The sequence below is a fragment of the Festucalex cinctus genome, chromosome 4 (assembly GCF_051991245.1).
Source record: "Festucalex cinctus isolate MCC-2025b chromosome 4, RoL_Fcin_1.0, whole genome shotgun sequence".
NCBI classification, from domain to species: domain Eukaryota; kingdom Metazoa; phylum Chordata; class Actinopteri; order Syngnathiformes; family Syngnathidae; genus Festucalex; species Festucalex cinctus.
The window spans coordinates 1825659-1846160 of NC_135414.1; the positions used below are offsets into that span (position 1 = coordinate 1825659).

General features: G+C 43.7%; 1 protein-coding gene and 1 long non-coding RNA gene across 8 annotated transcripts in view; one reads left to right on the top strand and one right to left on the bottom strand.

The window, feature by feature from the left end:
• The window catches only part of tmc3 (transmembrane channel like 3), a 587484-nt gene that overhangs the window by 134098 nt on the left and 432884 nt on the right, over window positions 1-20502 (top strand). The window lies entirely within an intron of this gene.
• LOC144016994 (uncharacterized) lies at window positions 8144-9569 on the bottom strand. Its single transcript, XR_013283046.1, has 3 exons — window positions 9354-9569; window positions 8407-8650; window positions 8144-8306 (listed from the first exon to the last, which is right to left on the bottom strand). It is a non-coding gene; the product is annotated as an uncharacterized LOC144016994 (long non-coding RNA).

Below are 20502 nucleotides of genomic sequence, written 5' to 3' on the forward strand. Positions count from 1 at the left end.
TTCTGGCTTTAATAAAAGTTTAATTGCTGCTATATTCATATCTTGACGTATTTCACCCTTACTTATAATTTCAGTTACTACTCTTAGAAATAATGGAGCAAACATTGACCAGAAATGTTTAAAAAAAATAGCCGGATAACGGTCTGGACCAGGTGCTCTGCCATTAGGCATACTGTCTAAAGCACTATACAACTCATCAATAGTAAGCGGGGCATCTAGAGTATCTTTATGTTCAGTAGATAACTGAGGTATATTTAAGCTATTAAGGAATACCTCAATATATTCAGGGTTAGGTCTATTAATTTCTGAGTATAGATTTCGATAATAGTTATAGAAAATATGGTTAATTTCTTCTGGTGATTGTGTGCATTCACCATTTATATCTTTAATAGCCGTTATAAGAGATTTTTCCCGATTCCGTTGAAGTTGATTTGCCAGAAATTTACCTGATTCATTATTATGTTCAAAATTAATATATCTCAACTATTGTATTATAAACTCTGTCTTTTTAGATAACATGTTATCTAACTGTATTTTTATATTTTGTAGTTCCGTCCATATTTGATTATTTGGGTTTGTTGCATATTCATCCGTTAGTTGTTTAATTTTATCTTCCAAGTATTTTTCTAATTTTTGATCCTGTTTCTTTTTATAAGTTGAATATGATATAATTTTCCCTCTAATTACCGCTTTCCCTGTTTCCCAGAGAAGAGATGGAGATATATTTGGGGAGTCATTTATTTCCAAAAAATCTGCCCATTCCCTTCTTATAATTTTATCAAACTCTACGTCTTTCAGTAGTGAGATGTTAAAACGCCATATCGTGGGTAGTTTAAAGGTACAGTCAATTTGTAGAGTGAGGGAGACTGGTGCATGATCACTTATAATTATAGAATGTATTTTTATAGCAGTTTTATCAACAATAGAATTATTTGTAAGGAAAAAATCAATTCTTGAGAATGATCGGTGCACCGCAGAGAAGTAAGTAAATTCCTTCTTAGTTGGGTTTTGAAGTCTCCAGCCATCGCTAATGGACAACTTAAAAGAATATGGTACACTGACAGGAGTCAAAATCAACATTCACAAGACTCAGGCGCTCACGTTCAACTATGACCCACCGCCAGAAATGAAGAACAAATTTGATTGGAATTGGGAGGCGGATTCAATCAAATACCTGGGAGTCACACTACCAAGAGACTTTGCCAAACTGTTTGATCTCAACTTTGGTCAGTTAAATCTGAAACTTAAGTCACATTTACAGAGGTGGAGTATTATTCAATTTTTGAGTCTTAGCTCAAGGATCGATTCAATAAGGATAAACATACTACCCCGATTGCTTTATTTATTTCAATGTCTACCAATTAAAATAAACACCGAAGCAGTTCAATGAGTGGGACAGATTAATTTCAGGGTATTTATGGCAAGGACGCAGAGCTAGAATTAAATATAAAACATTGCAATTGAGTAAAGAAAGGGGTCGGGTGTCACTTCCATGCATACAAGACTACTACTAAAATTTGTCAGAAAAGCCTTAAGATGTTAATCATGCCCCACACCGAATATTGTAACTTTTCGCCAAAGGGCGTGGCCGTTAACGGTGCCACAAAGTCTGAAGATTTTTCGTGACAATAAAAGTTGCTTTAACTTGACCCAGATGATCCTATCTTCTCAAAATTTCACACATTTAATGAGAATCCAGCCCTTAAGACATCATCATGAATTTTTTAACGTCCAATTTTGGCCTATTTTGGCACATTCACTGTGGTCATGCTTTTGACTTCAAACTTGGCATTTATCACCTCAAGACCTGAGAGAACAACTGGGCAAAACATCTTGCCTTTTCGAAATACTATATGACGGGGGCGGAGCATCGCATATTGCATTTAAAATTTCATTTGTCCAGAAAGAGCAAATGCTTAATAACTCCCATGTTCAAGCTCCAAAAAATCTCAAACTTCTCAGGCAACGTAATAGTCACGGCCTGAAAACATCTATATGATAAAATTCAGTTATACATATAGCGCCACCTAATGGTAACAATAAATGTCATACTTTACGTTTTTAGCTACTGCGCTGAGTTCGTTGAAGGGATCCAGTTGAAAATTGGTCAGAAAAGCCTTAAGATGTTGATCATGCCCCACACCGAATATTGTAACTTTTCGCAAAAAGGGCGTGGCCGCTACGGTGCCACAAAGTCTGAAGATTTTTCGTGACAATAAAAGCTGCATTAACTTGACCGAGATGATCCTATCTTCTCAAAATTTCACACATTTGATGAGAGTCCAGCCCTTAATAATCCATTAGCCTGAACCAAAAGACTCCAAATGCAATCAACTGGATAACTTCATGGACACGATGAACTGAGTGAAATTTTATTATCTCTGCTGACTTTTAACTATATTTGTTTGATTTTCTGCGTCCTAGTATAGTATGGGGGCGGGAAATTATAAGCTTTATGCTTCTTCCTGCCAGCCCTTTTTCTTTTCGGTTATTGTGTGAAGGCTGGAGGCCTTCACACGTTATTCATTCTTTATTGTGTGAAGGCTGGTGGCCTTCACACATATGTTATTCATTCTTTCTTCTTCTTCTTCTTCTTCTTCTTCTTCTTCTTCTTCTTCTTCTTCTTCTTCTTCTTCTTCTTCTTCTTCTTCTTCTTATTCCGCCCACTTTTTTGACGTGTAACTACTTCCACATAATTCATCCGATTTTCGCCATTCCAATTTCAAACTATTCCTAAAATTCACGCGACGCGCGCTTGTATTTTTATTATTCCTACGATTCATGCCTTACCCACAATTCCCGATTTCGTACCCGATTTTTCCCCATTATTCTTAATGGGAGATTCTACATTTCACATTTACTTCCACATTATTCATTCGATTCACTTCATTCCAACTTCAGTACATTCCAGTAATTCATGCTATGAGCGATTCCTGCTTTTCAGTTCCAAAATTCGCAATTTCCGATTTCGGAGCCGATTATTCCCACATTATACATTTTACATTTACTTCCGCATTATTCATCTGATTTACTTCATTCCAACTTCAGTACATTCCAGTATTTCATGCTCTGAGCGATTCCTGCTTTTCAGTTCCAAAATGTACAATTTTCGATTTCGTAGCCGATTATTCCCACATTCTACATTTTGGAGATTCTACATTTCACATTTACTTCCACATTATTCATCCGATTCACTTCATTCCAACTTCAGTACATTCCAGTATTTCATGCTATGAGCGATTCCAGCTTTTCAGTTCCAAAATTCACAATTTCCAATTTCGTAGCCGATTATTCCCACATTATACATTTTCCATTTACTTCCACATTATTCATCCGATTTACTTCATTCCAACTTCAATATATATTCCAGTAATTCACACAATGAGCTTCTCCAGCTTATCAGTTCCAAAATTCACAATTTCCGATTGCGTAGTCGATTATTCCCACATTCTATATTTTCCATTTACTTCCACATTATTCATCCGATTTACTTCATTCCAACTTCAGTACATTCCAGTATTTCATGCTCTGAGCGATTCCTGCTTTTCAGTTCCAAAATTTACAATTTTCGATTTCGTAGCCGATTATTCCCACATTCTACATTTTGGAGATTCTACATTTCACATTTATACTTTCACATTATTCATCCGATTCACTTCATTCCAACTTCAGTACATTCCAGTAATTCATGCTATGAGCGATTCCTGCTTTTCAGTTCCAAAATTCACATTTTCCGATTTCGTAGCCGATTATTCCCACATTATAAATTTTCCATTTACTTCCACATTATTCATCCGATTTACTTCATTCCAACTTCAATATATATTCCAGTAATTCACACAATGAGCTCTTCCAGCTTATCAGTTCCAAAATTCACAATTTCCGATTGCGTAGTCGATTATTCCCACATTCTATATTTTCCATTTACTTCCACATTATTCATCCGATTTACTTCATTCCAACTTCAATATATATTCCAGTAATTCACACAATGAGCTCTTCCAGCTTATCAGTTCCAAAATTCACAATTTCCGATTGCGTAGCAGATGATTCCCACATTCTACACTTTCTATTTACTTCCACATTATTCATCCGATTTATTTCATTCCAACTTCAATATATTCCAGTAATTCACGCCATGAGCTCTTCCAGATTTTCAGTTCCAAAATTCACAATTCCCGATTTCGTTGTAGATTATTCCCACATTCTACATTTTCCATTTACTTCCACGTTATTCATCCGATTGACTTCATTCCAACTTCAGTACATTCCAGTAATTCATGCTATGAGCTATTCCAGCTTTTCAGTTCCAAAATTCACAATTTCCGATTTCGTAGCTGATTATTCCCACTGTCGGCTCTCGGGCCAGGCCGGAGCCGGAAGACTGTCCGCAGCGTTCAACACCTGTTGGCAGGCTGATGCACCAGGTCCACCTTTGGCGTTGTGAGTTGGAGGAAAGAGCAGGTCAGAACAAAAAACAGGCAGGAGTCCAAAGTCAAGCTGAACAAAAAGCGGCTTTATTGGCAAAAGCACACTGAGACCATTCAATTTGCGCAAATGGAAAAAATCTGACAATCTCAGGAAATGCAACAGTTTATAAAGCATCATCTATGGTACAACCTCTTTCCCTGATTGGCTATCAAACCTGCCTGCCCACTTCACGCTTAGATCTTATTGGTAAAGTAAAGTCTCGGCCAAACCCACTTATTATGAGATGCAGTTTACTGAATGCTAATAGTATCTGCTTTCGACCACTAGGGGGTAGTTTTTGAGCTTAGTTTTGTGACTTCTACTGGTATCCAATTGTTATAAAGTGGTCAGCAGATTATGCGTCTCCCCCCCATTCTTGAGACCAGAAGTAGTAACAGGTTTTTACTGGTATCAAAAGGACTTATTCATACATAAAAAATAGTGACCTATCATTTACATTGTATGATCTAATGAATTTGCTAAAACTAACCTTTTGCAGACATCAAAGTAATGAGATCCTTGCTCTGAGCATCTTCCCAACAGCTGACAGTTGTAAACCTTCAGGATGTCATTTCGTTTATTAGCCCTTAAGCGTGAAGGAGCAGCTTTCCCAACAGGTTAATTTGCCCTAAGCGTGAAGGAGCAGTTTCCCAACAGTTGACAGCAGTAAACTTGCAAGTTTTTGACACCTTTACCGTTCTTTTACAGACATAGCGACGCCTGGCAGCTGTGGATCGCTTCACACTGGTTCTAAATGATTGAGCATATGTGATTTCTTGTGTTTTCAGCTGGTGCCTTAGAGTTACAAAATTAAGTAAAATTAATGATTATAGGATAACAAATACATGATTCCCTTTGTGACAAGACAGGATACACACTGGCATTTAATTTCCTTAAGCTATTTAAACACAAGTAGCAATCATAAAGTTGTTTAGCATAAAAAGGGTTTCACTTGAACATTTGGCCTAGAATAGGTAAATAGTTCAAGAGACAGCACCAAAAGTCAGATCCCACATTCCCCCCTTCATGATGTGAATACATCATGAACAAAGTAGACAAAGATGACAAGGAGCACAGCTTAGTTGTTCATGAAATCACAACACAGACACCAACATACAAATTCTGAGTTATTGGCACCGCTAACACCAACCATACAGCGTAAATAACTACATACAGCGACACTTGCAATCCTCCACATTAACTCTAGTGTTATGAGTAAAACTCTGCAAGCGACCAATATTGAACCCGAACAGATCGAGTGTGCACTCTTCGGAGGGGGGCAGGCACCTTCTAGAGTGCGGGGGAACTTGAAAGCGGCTCGGCTTGAGCCTTAACACCCGTGGGACTGGCCACATGTCAACCTGCGTAAGAGCATGCAGCCTTAAACTAATGAAAGATCTACTAGACACCTACAGCCCCGTGTCATGTAGTCAATAACCAAGCAAAAAGGCAAGTTAACACTCGCTATTTCATTACAAGTAACAGATTTTAGCACATCAATACCAAAAGTAAGGCTAGGGGAAATTATTGTATGCCATTAGTTGTACCCGCCGACTGGCGGCCAAAGGGACAGATTAACATAGTGTGGGTTTAAAAGGTAAACTAAAAATAGCATAGATATAAAGAGTTACATAAAATCATGTTAAAAATTAAAATAGTGTAGATATAAGGCTAAATAAAAAAAATCGTGTGGATTTAAAGGGCTAACTTAAAGCCCCAGTGTGTAGCTCACGACCGCCATCTATCGGTCAAACAAGATAACGCAATGATTTTAAGCACACGAACTACGGCGTCCCAGAGAGACCCTACTTCAACAGCCTACCACCAATTTCACCGGAACAGAACGCAAACAACTTCTGGTATTCCCTCGAGTGATGACGTAAGTGAATTGCATTTGTTAGACATACTGTACAGATCCCTAATAAATGTGATTTAGTCATTTAATTTCAGAATTAATATTTTTGTCGGCATTGTTTGGAAATACTGTACGTCAGCTAATGATAATGGCTATCTATGTTCATATTTGTTAGCGCAACTAAACCATGCAACAGAGAACACACAGTTATGTTATGTTTTATAGACATGTGGACCATCTCAAAGGGGGCGATGAGGGGGCGAGGGAGACGACGAGGAAGAGAACGGGGAAGAGAACGCGGTGTCTCGTAACGTACAATTATGTCATCATGGAAAAATAATTCCATTCGAGCATGCATGTGAATGGCTCAAAACATACCTTTGCTTGGAATATGTGGTATTTAGATTACATCGTTTGCTGATATGTTTAGTATATCGTACAAAAATAATGGTGTTAACTGAACTACACAGATGCAACTCAGACTCGTAAACCCCCTGTGTCTTGTTGCTACTAACCACTCAGAAAAGTGCTGCTTACAAAAACATTTGAAACCCTTTACTCAGATATCGATTTGTCACCATGTTGAACAATTTTACCTAATAAATATCACTAAGCAACTTAATTAGTTTTGATTGAAGATACAACAGCTTCCTTGTACTTCGATGTGCAGGAATTTACATGGCTTTCACAAATAGTCTTGCTCATGTAATAATGTACTTCATTGGCTCAGTGACTTTCAGTTCATTGTTTGGTACCTCATCTGACATACAATTGTTACCTTCTTGCAGAGACTCGTACAGGAAATGACCATGGAGGAACATGAAGATATCCAAGTCCAGCTGATAGACTGACACCAAGAAATACTTTTTGACACATTGCTGACACATCAGCACCACCATGATTTCCTGTACCTGGATCCCACATCAGCACCACCATGATTTCCTGTACCTGGATCCCACATCAGCACCACCATGATTTCCTGTACCTGGATCCCACATCAGCACCACCATGATTTCCTGTACCTGGATCCCAGACTGCAGCACCTTGGTGACTTGTGGCAAATAAGTGACACTTTCCCAGATCCTTGAGGACAATACAAAGGTTTTTTACCTGGCATATAATTAGTCCATGTCTGACACTTGTTGTTGTAGTTTGTATAACTTGTATATTGTTGTTGTGTGTTAATTTGTACATTTTGAATAACTAAAAAAATACTATTTCCTTTGGCGTCAACATGCAGTGTTCATTCGACACCTAACCTAACACTATTTTACATGACCAGAAATGTAAAACATCAAAAGCCTGGAGAATTATTATAAATGCTTGCAATGACAAGGAATTCTTCATTGGCCAATGAATGTAAGGTACAGTACATGAAAATGAATGAATAAAATAAAGTAAAATAAAAGTCTACATGAAATGAACATATTAACTAAAAAAAAAAAAAAAATGCTGTTAGAATATAATGAGCTACATGAATTGCAGTTGTTCCAGAATTTTACCAATACGCTGTGCATTTCAAAATATGGAAAATAGACATACAGGTTTGGGCCAAAAGTAGTGTTACAGAGCAGGTATGTGTTGTACACAGCTAAAATATCTGATTAACTCAATACCATGATGTTTTTTTGTTTTTTTTGTGTGTGTGTGCTAACATTGCCACCCATGAACATTGCAACATTCCTCAAACTCTCCCGAACACAGTATGATCTGTAACACTACTTTTCGCCTATTCTATGATGTTATTGGGGCAAAATTAAGGAAGGCTTGTCCATTGATTGTGTGAACAGACTGCAGTAAAAATGAAGTCACTTCAATGTTTGCTGGTTTTATTAAGTTTGACATGCTCCTTGACTGCACAAGTACATGTTATGGAGTGAGGGCATGTTCCCACCAACGATGATATCATATTCTTCAAAGGCTTGCTGAGGAAAGTGAGGGAGGAGTCACTCCATGGCTTCAGACACCTGGTCAGCAGGTCCTGTGTAAAACAAGTGGTGCTTGTACATGTGACCATTCCGTATTGCTTCACACAAAAAGTTAATGTAGTGTGCAATGCCGTCCATATGTAAATGACATACCAAGACGTCGGCTGACTTCAGTTTGTTGCAGCTCAGATATGGTAGGTGGAGATACTGGTGGTACAACACCGAAGCCTTCTGGGGTCCTCCATTCAAGTGTCCTCATTCGGGGCATTCCAATTTGGCTGCTGACTCTCCCCTTGATATTTTTTTTTCTTGCAGGTCGGTGATGTATTTAAACGGTGCATGAATGCTTGTATACATCAGAATATGGTTCTGGAACCCCTCAAGGTTGGCTGTTGATCTAGTGTGACACAAACAAAAACAAAATTATAAAATAAAATAGAATAATTGATGATACTACTATATGTCACCAACTTTCCAACAAAGCCCCCAAAATAGAGGTAAGATCTTTAGTTTTTGGGCCCAAAACATTGTATTAGCTAGATAAAAGTAACTTGACTGCATACTGCATAGAATATGCAAAGGCTGCTTGCTTGTCGAATTTCCGTGGAAAACGTGGCAGCCTGTAAATTCTTGTGCACCCAATTACACAATGGACCAGTACACACTTGAGTGAGAGAGTTCAGACTCTAGCAGTGCTTACGGTACAGCCAGCATTTAAGTCCAGAAAGTTATTCACTGCCGAAAATTAATTTCGAGAACACTATTTTCACCAACCACAACGAAAATAATTTTCAACTCCTCCACTAATACAGTATGCTTTAGATTCTCCATTGAAGTTATGGGCAAATATACCTCCGAAATCACAGTTACATTACATTACACAATAACTTGCGCATTTACTCTAAATATAACGTGCCAGCGGGAATCTTTTTTTTTTTTCAAAGCAAGTAGCTACATAACGAAATCGTTCGAGTGGTGCGGAGTTGCTAATCAACAGCTACAGTGATCGTAAAACAAAGGTACGAACATCGTATTAATTAGGACGGTGTATACTTTTTCTCTCGCTCTCAAAACGTAAACACAAATGTACTCTTACTTACCGGTCAAGTAGAAAGCAGTCGAAGGCTCCGGCACGTCCCAAACCTAGTCTGTTCCTCATTTCTCTCCATCTGGCAAATGCGGCTACAATATAAACTCTTGTTTTGTCGCGCTGAAATAAAATAAATTCCCAAAGTAAGTGTGATGCTTGATAATGCTCTCTTCGGGGACCGGAAACTCTTCTTCTTCGTGGACATGCGGTCGCCATACAAACCGGAAGTGCGTTCCAAAAACGCATTAAGAAATGGAGCGCTGAAATGTGTCTTTGACGGCATCCGTAGCAGAAAGATGGCGGCGAAACATGGCGGACACTAGAAGCCGCGGCCCGGACATGTAAGATAATTTGCGATTTCTAGACTAACCGTTATATTTTAAAAATGTACGTTTATGCGATACAACATATCTTTTTACATACTACTAACACAAACATTTTTTTTTTTTTCGAATGATTTATTGTTTCACCACTAGATGCCACTGTATAATACTGAGTGTACCTTTAACATAGTGTGGATTTTTTTTTTTTTTTTTTTTTTTTACAAGCTGAAATCTCAAAGCACAAAAATAATAAAATGGCACAACGTAAAATCACATAAAAGACAAGGACAAAGGTTATATGTCTAACATGCTAAAATAAATGCTGAGCACGCAACATGCTAACAGTGCTCAAAATTTTGCTATGCGATATAGTGTCCAAGAAGAGGAGGGGAGAGGGAGGCTTTCAGAAGGTTGACAGTTCAGGAGACGATATGAATGGTGTATGTATGGATTCAGGGAGTGCATAGGCTGAGAGAGTGGGGCTAATGAGGGGTGGGGGTGAAAATGTTTGCAATGGTCCGGGGGACGATGTGAGTGGAAGGAGGGGTATAAATGCAAAAGAGAAATAGAGAGGGTCAGAGGTGACGAGAGTCCGTGTGTGCGTGTGAATGCGAATGTTCATGTGTGGGGCGACAAGTGTCTGTAAGCGAACAAGGGCTCTGTGCCCTTCATGAGTGAGCCAGATGGATAGTGTGTGGATCAGCAACGTCCATCCGATCATGATTTTCACACTGCGTGGGGATTATTATGCCCCAACAAAACAGTGATAATGCAAGATGTGATGGAAGGATTTCCCACTGCCCTGGGGATTATTATGCCCCAGTTAGAACAGTGACTGCAAAGGTGTGGTCATGATGTCCAGTTGTCCTCTGGACAGCACATCTGTACTGAAGAGGTGAACCAGAGTCGCAGGGGCGGTGCAGGTGTCGGCAGGGGACCGAAAATGTCAACCCAGATCCTTTCTTGGTTGACAGGACAGGTGGTCAGAAGTGAGGCCTCTCCAGGCTAAGGATTCGGCTGTGCAGCTAGGCCACGCTGCCTGGCTAGATTACGCTGAAAGGCAGCTCTCTGTCTGGCACGGGCTTTCATGATGCCAGCGCGCCACACTTGGTAGAGCTCCTTGGTGTCATCTGGAATCCGGCTACACAGGTTCCTGAACTCGAGGCGGGAGATGTCAGCCAGCTGTTCCACCGCCAGGGTCGTGCAGTTGTAGCCTTGTTGTCCCAAGCTTGGGAAGCACAAGCCCTGGGGCATCCTTAATCTATGCCGCTTCCAAGAATGGCGGCAAGGAGCAAATCCTCATCTGGCCTCGGGTGTGAGGCTGACGCAGGATGAGCACCTCCTCGCACCCCTGCTGATCCCGGTTGCGGGGGAGGGTTGGGGGTCACATAAGATGAGGATCCACTGGGAGAAGTCAACAGGTGGAGGAGTCTGGTGGGAGCCTGAGGAGACCACATGCTGGGCCTAGCAACATCAGCTGGCAGGCCTGACGGCTGTGGCCTTGGCGCAGGTGATTGCCTTCCAGGCGGAGGGCCCCAAGGCTGTGACCCTGGCCGTGGAGTTGGTCGCCTTTGTGGATTGGCTGGTGAGTCAGGAGACGATGGGTCCGAAGGCGTCCGCAGCCGCAGACGGATTGGTTGCAGTACCGGGGAAGGCCTGGATGGGTTCAATGGTGGCTCCCCCAGCGGCATCGGGGGACCCGCCGGTTGGAGTGTGTTGTAACTCCCCCTTCCAGCCAGTTCATCACTCAGGCGCGGCCACCAGTTCCCGGGAGTCTCCCCCATCTCCTTCTTCCTGCTTAGGTGAGGGGGATATAAAGGAGAAACGCATCTGCCACCGCCACTTCCCTTTTTCCTGCTGCGCCACGCAATATTGGTCAATTTTTTGCAGATATCTAGTCATAAGAAGACGTCTATCACTCATAGTGTCCGCAACTAGTTTTCTCCGTGTAGAAAACAAAGTATATCCATTTAGCTTAATTGTTATCACTTATATCAGGGCCCTAGTATTCAAAGTCTTGTATTGGTCCTGGCTGAAAACGTCATACACGTAGTGAACAGGAAATAAGTCAGTGTAAATTGCCATTCCCCCCTTTAAAACATAAACATGTTTTAACCATTTCCAGGGGTAAATAACAACCTCTCTAACCTCAACATGAAGAGAATGAGCCTATATAGTGATAGGGGGTAAATACTACTTTATTACTTTGGGCACATCGGGTAGTAGAGCGACAAAAAGGGATGGGGCCGAGGGGTAAATCATTCAATATGTCCTGTAAACCAAATTTAAGTTTTTCATTTATTTTATGAGTCATCAGTTAAGATATTTATCTGACATATCTTCATAGACAGAGTCGCAAGGGAAAGAGGAAATGGCAGTAGGAAAATGCATGTCGGCATCGTGAGAATCAACCACTACTGGAAAGTGAGTTACGGCAGCAATAGACCTCCTCACTAGCACTTTGATCAGGGGCAATATACAACAGGCGGTAATTAACACTAGCAAGAGGAGCAGGCCCAGCACAGATGCAATGACGGACAAAACCTTCTTGAAAGACATACTCTCAAACCATTTGGCGAGTGTGTCCAGCCACTCAGTTTTAGTGTTCCAATTTGAATTATGGACATGCTTTTTTTTTTAGCGTAATCAATTGTTGTAAGACAAATGTAAGGTTTCAATTCTCACCGGTATGCGTGGGCACAATGGAACAATATTCGTCGTTACCGATCATCGAACATACCCCATTATCTGCAGCTAACATGGTATCCAACACGAGTCTATTTTGCAAGGTCATTAAAGTGGTAGCATGGAGCTGCTCATGAATATTTTCTAGAGCCATTACTGTCCAGTTAATAAAACGTTGCTGATTATACCACAAGTAATTAACCCATCTACAATTACGAGCAATATATTGTGAATTAATAATCGGACCAATATGCGGAATCCAGCCAGTGCCTTGGCCGGACTGAATCCAATCTTCAGAAATAGCAGAATGCTCAGCCGGGACCCCTATTGGCTGTTGGTACCACGAAATATAGACAGAATCGGGCTCGGTGAGTGCGGTTGGCCGCAAAACAGACCTCTTTCTAGCTTTTTTAGTAATAGCCAACACTGTCAACTGCCCAGTCACCATAACAGGTGCACATAACCCTCGCCAGCGAGCAGGAATTACAGCCCTAATGTAGAACTTTCCTGCAATGTAAAACATTTTCCGTTTCAAAGTGATGTGCCAATTTAATTTACAGTATTATGTAGTGCATAAATTTGTGTCCACATATATGTAAATGATCTTATTTGTGTACCCAGTTCCGGTCGTAGTTAATTATGGATGACTTGCACCTGTGTGTATGGGGTGGGCGGGGCACTCTATATATGGTATCTATGTCGAGCTGGCTTGTGTTGAATGTCAGGACCGGGACGCCTCGACGGTTTGCGACCTACCGCTACTATTGCTAACTACCGCTACTATTGCTAACTACCGCTACTATTGCTAACTACTACTACTATTGCTAACACTACCACTACTACTACTGCTACTAACCGGCTTACGCTGAGTACAGCGAACGCGTATGTGAGGTATTGTGTGAGTGCGTTGATGTGTGCGTGTGCGAAATAATAGAATAAACGGTTGAGTTGTATCCGCCGTGCCTGTCCTGTCTACCCTTCCAGAGGGAGTTAGTTAAACGTAAAGAGAGTTTAATTAAAAAACTGGACAGTCGCAAAACCGCGATCGGTGCCGCGTGGAAGAGCACACGGACGCCGAGCGGACATCGAAAGTCGTCGAGTGAGAGAGCCGACGAGATTGTGGGGAGCCGCCGAAAAGGGAGCGCGGCATCCACGTAAATACAACGACGGAAAAGCCGAAGCCTGGAGCTAACGGGACCATTTGTGTGCTGAGGAGTCTCCACAACCGTGAGTGAGGTTGTGCAGAAGGTAGGGAAGCTTCCGTGTATAAAGCGTGTGTTCCTGGACGGCGAAGCTAAATCTAATCTACACAAAGCTAGCGTGAGCTACCGGAGACTGTGATCAAGCTGTCATTCATAAGCTGCCATTCATAATACACAGCGGCAGTGGCTGTGACGTGTTGGGGGGCAGTTCAAGTCTTTGAGCTACTTTTGTGCTGCAAAAAGTGACTCTTGTGACTGTGGTTACCTGACGGAGGTAAAAATGGCTGACGACCGGCTTGATATCGAGGGATTGAAGCAGAGGCGCTCAAATGTGCAACGTAGCTTCACAACATGAATAAATCGTCTTCATGTTAGTGCTGGCCATCTACGAGAAGTTGATTTGGCAGAGGAGCTAAGGAAGGTGAAGGATGATTATTATAAACTCCTTGATGCCAGTAATGATTATATTGATGCACTGGGGCAGTTAGACCAATTAGATGACAACAATGAGTCCCAAGACGCTCTGGCTAGGAGGGATTCTCGTGAACAAAAATTTCGTGAAGTTGAGAACATGGTTCTTGAGATGTTGTGGTTTAAATATGTCGAGCCAGATGCAGATAGTGTTGCGAGTCAAATCAGGACAATTTTAGATCAAGCTAAAACATTTGTGTGAAATGCAGGAGGGCCACCTTTACAACAAATGGTTGAAAGTGGTCAATTAGAAAGAAGACTCCAAGAACTCCAAAACCTTCTGTATAGTTGGAGAGATTTTCGGCCGTATGGAAAGGAAAAATGGCTGCTTTTCCTATCTTTAAAAGAGGATAAAGAGCAATTAATGGATGAGTGGACATGTCGGCGGGAGGATGAACACATGAAAGGAGGCAAAACAAGGGACACTGTTAATGGTGATGGTGGTGAAGCAACAACTGCCGCTGTCACGCAACCGGTTGGTACTGAGTCCACTGCTCCCATCCCACCTGTTGACAGATGGGGAGCTGAGCATGTGGAGCATGTCACAAGTTCTCCCTCCATTCCTGCTAGTAGAGTGGGCACTCTGACAGACTTTGCTCAAGCTGCCACCTTGAGTAGTCAACCCACGAGTAGGGGTGTGCCCACGACAATGCACTCTCGCTTGCAGTCACAGCAGTTTGACTTTGGACTTAATGCAGGCCATGTTCCACCTCCAAGTTTTGCCAGTGCGCCTCACCAACCAAGTGTTTCTACTGTGCCCGCCAGTCTCAGTATGGGGCGCAGTAGCTTGCCATACAGTAATATTGGTGCATACACCGACGGGGTGAGCAACATTCGATGGGCTCGTCCAAAAATAAGGCTCACACCCATAAGTCTGCCTAAGTTCTCTGGGTGTAGGAGGGACTACTGGCATTGGAAGGCTGAGTGGGAGAGTATCCAAGCTCAAGCGGAGCCCACGGGTTCACTAGAGTGCAAGAAACTTAATTTGCTGGACAGCATAGATGAAGCTGTGAAAGCTGAACTGAGGCTGATGCGTTGCCGCGAGGCAAGTGACATCTTCAGGGAGCTAGAAAACCGTTATGGTGATAAAGCACAAACAGCGGAAGAAATAGTACTCGAGCTACAATCCCGACCTGCTTTAAAGGGTTACCAACCACGAGAGACCCTAGAGTTGATCCTAGCAGTTGAAAGGGCAGCATTGGACCTCACTGATCTAGGGTGTGTGGATGCTATACAGAATCAGTTGGTGATTCGATCTGTAGAGGGCAAACTCCCTGATGTCATGAAAAGAGAGTGGCTAATGTGTGTTAATAACCCAAGTAATAATATCCAACCTAGTAACCGGTTTGACAGGCTCCTGCTGTTCTTGAAGGACCAAAAGTCATTACTGGTTAGGTTAGAACAGTTACTGCCTAGCAAGCCGTGGTCTGCTTACACTTCTGAGAGTCCAAGTCACCAGAAGTTTGGCAGCAGAAGGAAGTCTTACACGAAGACGGCAGTAAGTGACATTAAAAGACCCTCACAAGTGACACCTTGTGTTGTGTGTGGTGATGGAGAACACGAAGGGAAACTATTCCGTTGCAAAACCTTCAAGAAGGCCACCTTATCGGTAAAGAAAACTTTTGTTAAAAAGGCAAGAGCATGTACAAAGTGCCTTGACGTCCATGGGGTAGACGGCACCTGCACTTCAAAGTTTCTCTGGCACAAGGAGGAATGTAAGCGAGGTGACGTTCCAGCTGACCACCACTATTTCCTTTGCCCAAAAACTCCATTGAAGAAGGATGCTGCCAAAAGGGAGGACAAAGTGGAGGAAAAGCGAGGGCTGCGTGGTCCAACAGAGGAACAAGAAGCAGTGTTTGCTGGGTTAGGACTAACTCCTCATCAACTTGAAGCTGTCCGCAGAGCGTGTACAAACAAAGCATCGTCACAAGTATGTTCCAGCAGGGACCTGATAGTACAAAGTGGCCTGGGGGAGTACCCAGTCCTCATGATGCTTGTACCTGTCACAGCGAGGAGACAGTCTTGGAGCTTTGGTGGATCTCGCATCAGACACCAACTACATCACGCATCAAGCTGCAGAAAGACTTGGACTAACTGGTGAACCAGTCTCGCTTGTCGTGTATGGTGTTGGTAAAATGAAGGTGAAAGTTCATACAAGAAGGTATCTTGTGACAACTAAGGTGTTGACTCCACGAGGAACTTTGAGACTCCATGAGATGATCTGCTATGGCATGGAGGACATCGCCAAAGTGGAGCGAGTGATCACATCAAAGTAACTGGAGTGTTTCTTCCCAGAAATTCAACCAGGCGAACTAGCCCGCCCTGGGACCATCGACCTGCTGATCAGCACGCGTGAAGGTCGTTTAGCGCCGCAGAGGCTCCAAAGAGTCGGTGACCTGGTGCTCTGGGAGGGCCCGCTTGGCAAAACCGTCAGCGGTACACATCCAGACCTCTTCGAGAAGGTGAAAGTGACTGCATGGCGTTCAAAGACTCACTTTGCTCATTCAATGAGGACAGTAGCAGTCAAAGTTGAAGAGCATTCCAAAGGGAAAGAAGGCATTCAAATTCAGACATTAGCATGCACTAAAGAAGTCCTTGAGTGGCTAAAATGGGACAGCATAGGTGCTGCCTGTGATCCAGCCTGCGGAGGGTGTCGCTGTGGAAAGTGCCCACCGGGAGGAAAAGAAATGTCCCTAGCTGATGAGAAGGAGCTCGAAATAATAAGAGCAGGCCTGACTTACCGAGAAAGCGACTCCCACAGCAACCAGCCACACTGGGACGCAAAGTACCCTTGGAGAGAAGATCCAGCTTCACTTCCTAACAACCGAAAGGCTGTAGAGGCAGCATTCCTGAGAGCTGAGAAGCGGCTTTTGAAAGACCCCATGTGGAAAGAGGCCTACACAAGGCAAGTCCATGACATGGGGAGAGGAGCTGCTGTGAAGCTCACGCAGGATGTTTTGGATGGCTGGAAAGGTGCTGTATGGTGGGTGAGCCATCTGATCGCACCAAACCCCCACTCAGTGACTACACCAGTTCGTGTAGTCTGGAACAGTAGCCAAGAGTTTGAAGGGGTGAGCATGAACAGCATTCTACTCAAGGCCCAGATGTTCTCAATCCTATTAGGGCGGTGCTTCTCAGGTTCAGAGAAGGGGAACATGCAGCCATCGGGGACATTACTAAAATGTATAATTCCGTATGGTTGAGGAGCAAGAGGTCCATGTCCACAGGTTTCTATGGAGAGACTCACCAAAAGATGAGATTGAGGACTATGCTATCGTAAGGGTGAACATGGGAGACAAGCCTGCAGGGTGCATCGCGCAGGTTGCCATGCGGGAGACTGCAAAGTTGCCCCAGTTCTCAACCATGGTGGAAGAGGGATGAGTCATCGAAGAAAATTCCTACGTGGATGACCTCCTCACCTCCCATAACGACCCACAATGCCTGGAGAGCATACTCAGAGGGGTGGAGAAGATACTCAAGGCCGGAGGCTTCCACCTCAAGCCCTGGGTCCGGTCCAAGCAAAGTGGGAGGCTGGAGGGGCAGGCTCAAAGCCAATGGCTCTGATGTTGCCAAACCAGTAAGGGGCGGAAGACAATAAAGCCCTAGGAGTTGGTTACCTTGTGTTTGAAGACAAACTCTTTGTGATGGCCGCCATTAACTTCTCTAGAAGGAAGAAAAAGGTTAGGATTGAAACTGACCTTACTGAAAATGAAGTTGAGGAAAGCACACCAAATCCACTGACACGTCGCATGCTCCTGAGCCAAATCGCTGGACTGTATGACCCAATAGGTCTGGCGACGCCTGTTAAACAGAAAGGAGTCATCCTCGTGAGAAGGGCCTACCAGGAGGCTGGCAAGCTTACGAAAGATACATGGGATGAATCTCTTTCTGACGAGCTCCGACTGAAAGCAGTCGAACTGTTCAAAGAGTACACTCGCTTGAGCAGCATCAGGTTCCACAGAAGCCTCACACCTCCTGGGTGGAGAGGTAAACCTTGGGGGATCACGTTTTCCGATGGAAGTTGTGAATCCTATGGAGCTGTGCTGTACTTGCGATGGGTGACAGCTGATGGTGTGGTCACACGCCTGGTGGAATCGAAGGCTAAATTAACTCCCCTTGATCAGAAGGGTGATGGAGTCAAGTCTGAGATCTGTGGAGCGGTCTTTGCTACACGCCTGAAAGTGCACATGTTGAAGCATGGGCGGTTGGACGTGGAAAAGTGGTACCACTTCGTTGACAGTCAGACTGTACTGGGGGCCATTCAGAGAGAGAGCTACGGGTTCCAGACATTCTTTGCGAACAGAGTGGGAGAAATCCAGAAGGCTGGGCCTGTGACCGACTGGTGGTGGATACCAGGTGAGCTTAACATCGCTGATCTCATTACAAGGGGATGCTCTCCTGGACAATTGGATGAAAACTCTGTATGGCAAAAGGGGCCCGGGTTCCTGTCAAGTCCGATTGAACTGTGGCCCATGAAGTCTGCCTTAGAAGTGGTAACTGATGCCAGAGAAGCAGTGAGCAAGCTCCAGAGAAAGGCTTTCTCAGCAGTTCTCACCAGGGCCCAGGCCAAAAATGTCTTGAACTCCAGCAAGGCAACCTGTGATGGTTCCTCAGCCGTTGGATATGGTAATAATTCCCCGGAACCCCCAGGAGACGGGACAGATCTTGACAAGGCCGAGACCAAGGCTAAAGGCAATGAGACTCGTAGTATAGTTAAGTATAGTTCACTTGCCAAACTCTGTGGGGGTGATCAGCTACTTTCGCAGGGCTGTGAAAAAGTGGTTAACTCTCGTTCGGGGAGCCTCCATGCCGGTAAAGTGGGAGGCGGCACCAAAAGTGCAAGAGCTTGAGGTTGCATTTCAAGACCTGTGCTTGGCGGCCCAGAATGGAGTTAGATTTCCTGTAACGACAATAAATAGACTCGTTGTCAGCAGGGATGAGGTTTCGGGTCTGTTGCTGTGCTATGGCAGAGTACAGACTATTTCGCAGGAAAGAATTGGAGTGCCCCTCATTCCCTACAAAGCGTGGGTCAGCACCCTACTCACACGAGAAGCTCATGAGGTTAATCACGAGGGGGTTGCAGGCACAATTCTTCGAGCCAGAGCTAAAGCGTGGATGGTACAGGGATCAAGAATTGCTAGAAAAGTAATAAATTCCTGTATGCACTGCCGAAAGACCAAAGCCAGAATGTGTAAGCAGATAATGAGCGAGCTTCCAGTCGAGAGAACTGAACCTGCTGCACCTTTTGAGTTTACCGCCCTTGACCTGTTTGGGCCTTACATTGTCAAAGATGTTGTGAAACGCAGAACCAGAATGAAGGTCTGGGGTGTAGTGTATAGTTGTATGGCTTCAAGAGCTGTACATGCTGATGTTGTGGAGGACTTATCCACGGAAGGATTCATGAAAGCCTACCTGCGATTTACAGCCCTCAGGGGTCACCCAAGGAAGCTCTGGTCTGATCAGGGGACGAACTTTGTGGGTGCTAGGCCGATGTTACAAGAACTTTATGAATTCTTGATGAACATTGACAAGAACTTAATTCAAAAGAAGGCAGCTGCTGCAGGCACTGACTGGTCATGGGAATTTCATCCAGCGGACTCTCCCCATCGAAATGGGGCAGCCGAAGCATCAGTACGTGTACTCAAAAAAGCACTGGGCAGTGTTGGTGAGGGAGGCAATCTCACAACTCTGGAATTCCAGACACTCCTTTATTTGGCTGCTAACTTATCTAACGAGAGACCAATTGGTGCCAGAATACAAGTACAGGATGAAGCTGTAGAAGTCATCACACCCAATTCTCTTCTGCTCGGCCGGGCAAGATCAAAGGGAGACACCTGTGGGTTTGAATACTCCTCCTATCCTGTTGTGCGTCTCAGGGCAGTTCAGATTGAGGTCGACAAATTTTGGAAGCGGTGGAGTCAGCTTGCTGGACCTGGCCTCTTCATCCGCCAGAAATGGCATGCTCCTGTGAGGAATGTTGAGGTGGGGGACCTTGTGTGGATTGCTGACCAAAATGCAATCAGGGGTCAGTTTAAACTTGGTCGGATTGTGGACGTCTGTCCTGACACACATGGTGTCGTCCGTGATGTACGGGTTAAAACATGTCAAAGTTTCCCGGTGTCTGATGGGCAGTTAAAGAGAGACCAAGTGAGGGAAACCTGCCCCTCTTACCATCCTACATAGGGATGTCAGAAGACTGGTGGTTCTTTTACCGATAGAGGAACAAGGATCCCCACCACATGGTGTGTTGCGGTAAAAGGATCCCCACCACGTGGTGTGTTGCGGTAAAAGGATCCCCACCACGTGGTGTATTGCGGTAAAAAGATCCCCACCACGTGGTGTGTTGCGGTAAAAGGATCCCCACCACGTGGTGTGTTTCGGTACAATGGATCCCTGTCACGTGGTGTGTTGCGGTAAAAAGGATAATCCCCACCACGTGGCATGTTGTCACTGTTCTTTGCATAGGACAAAGACTCCC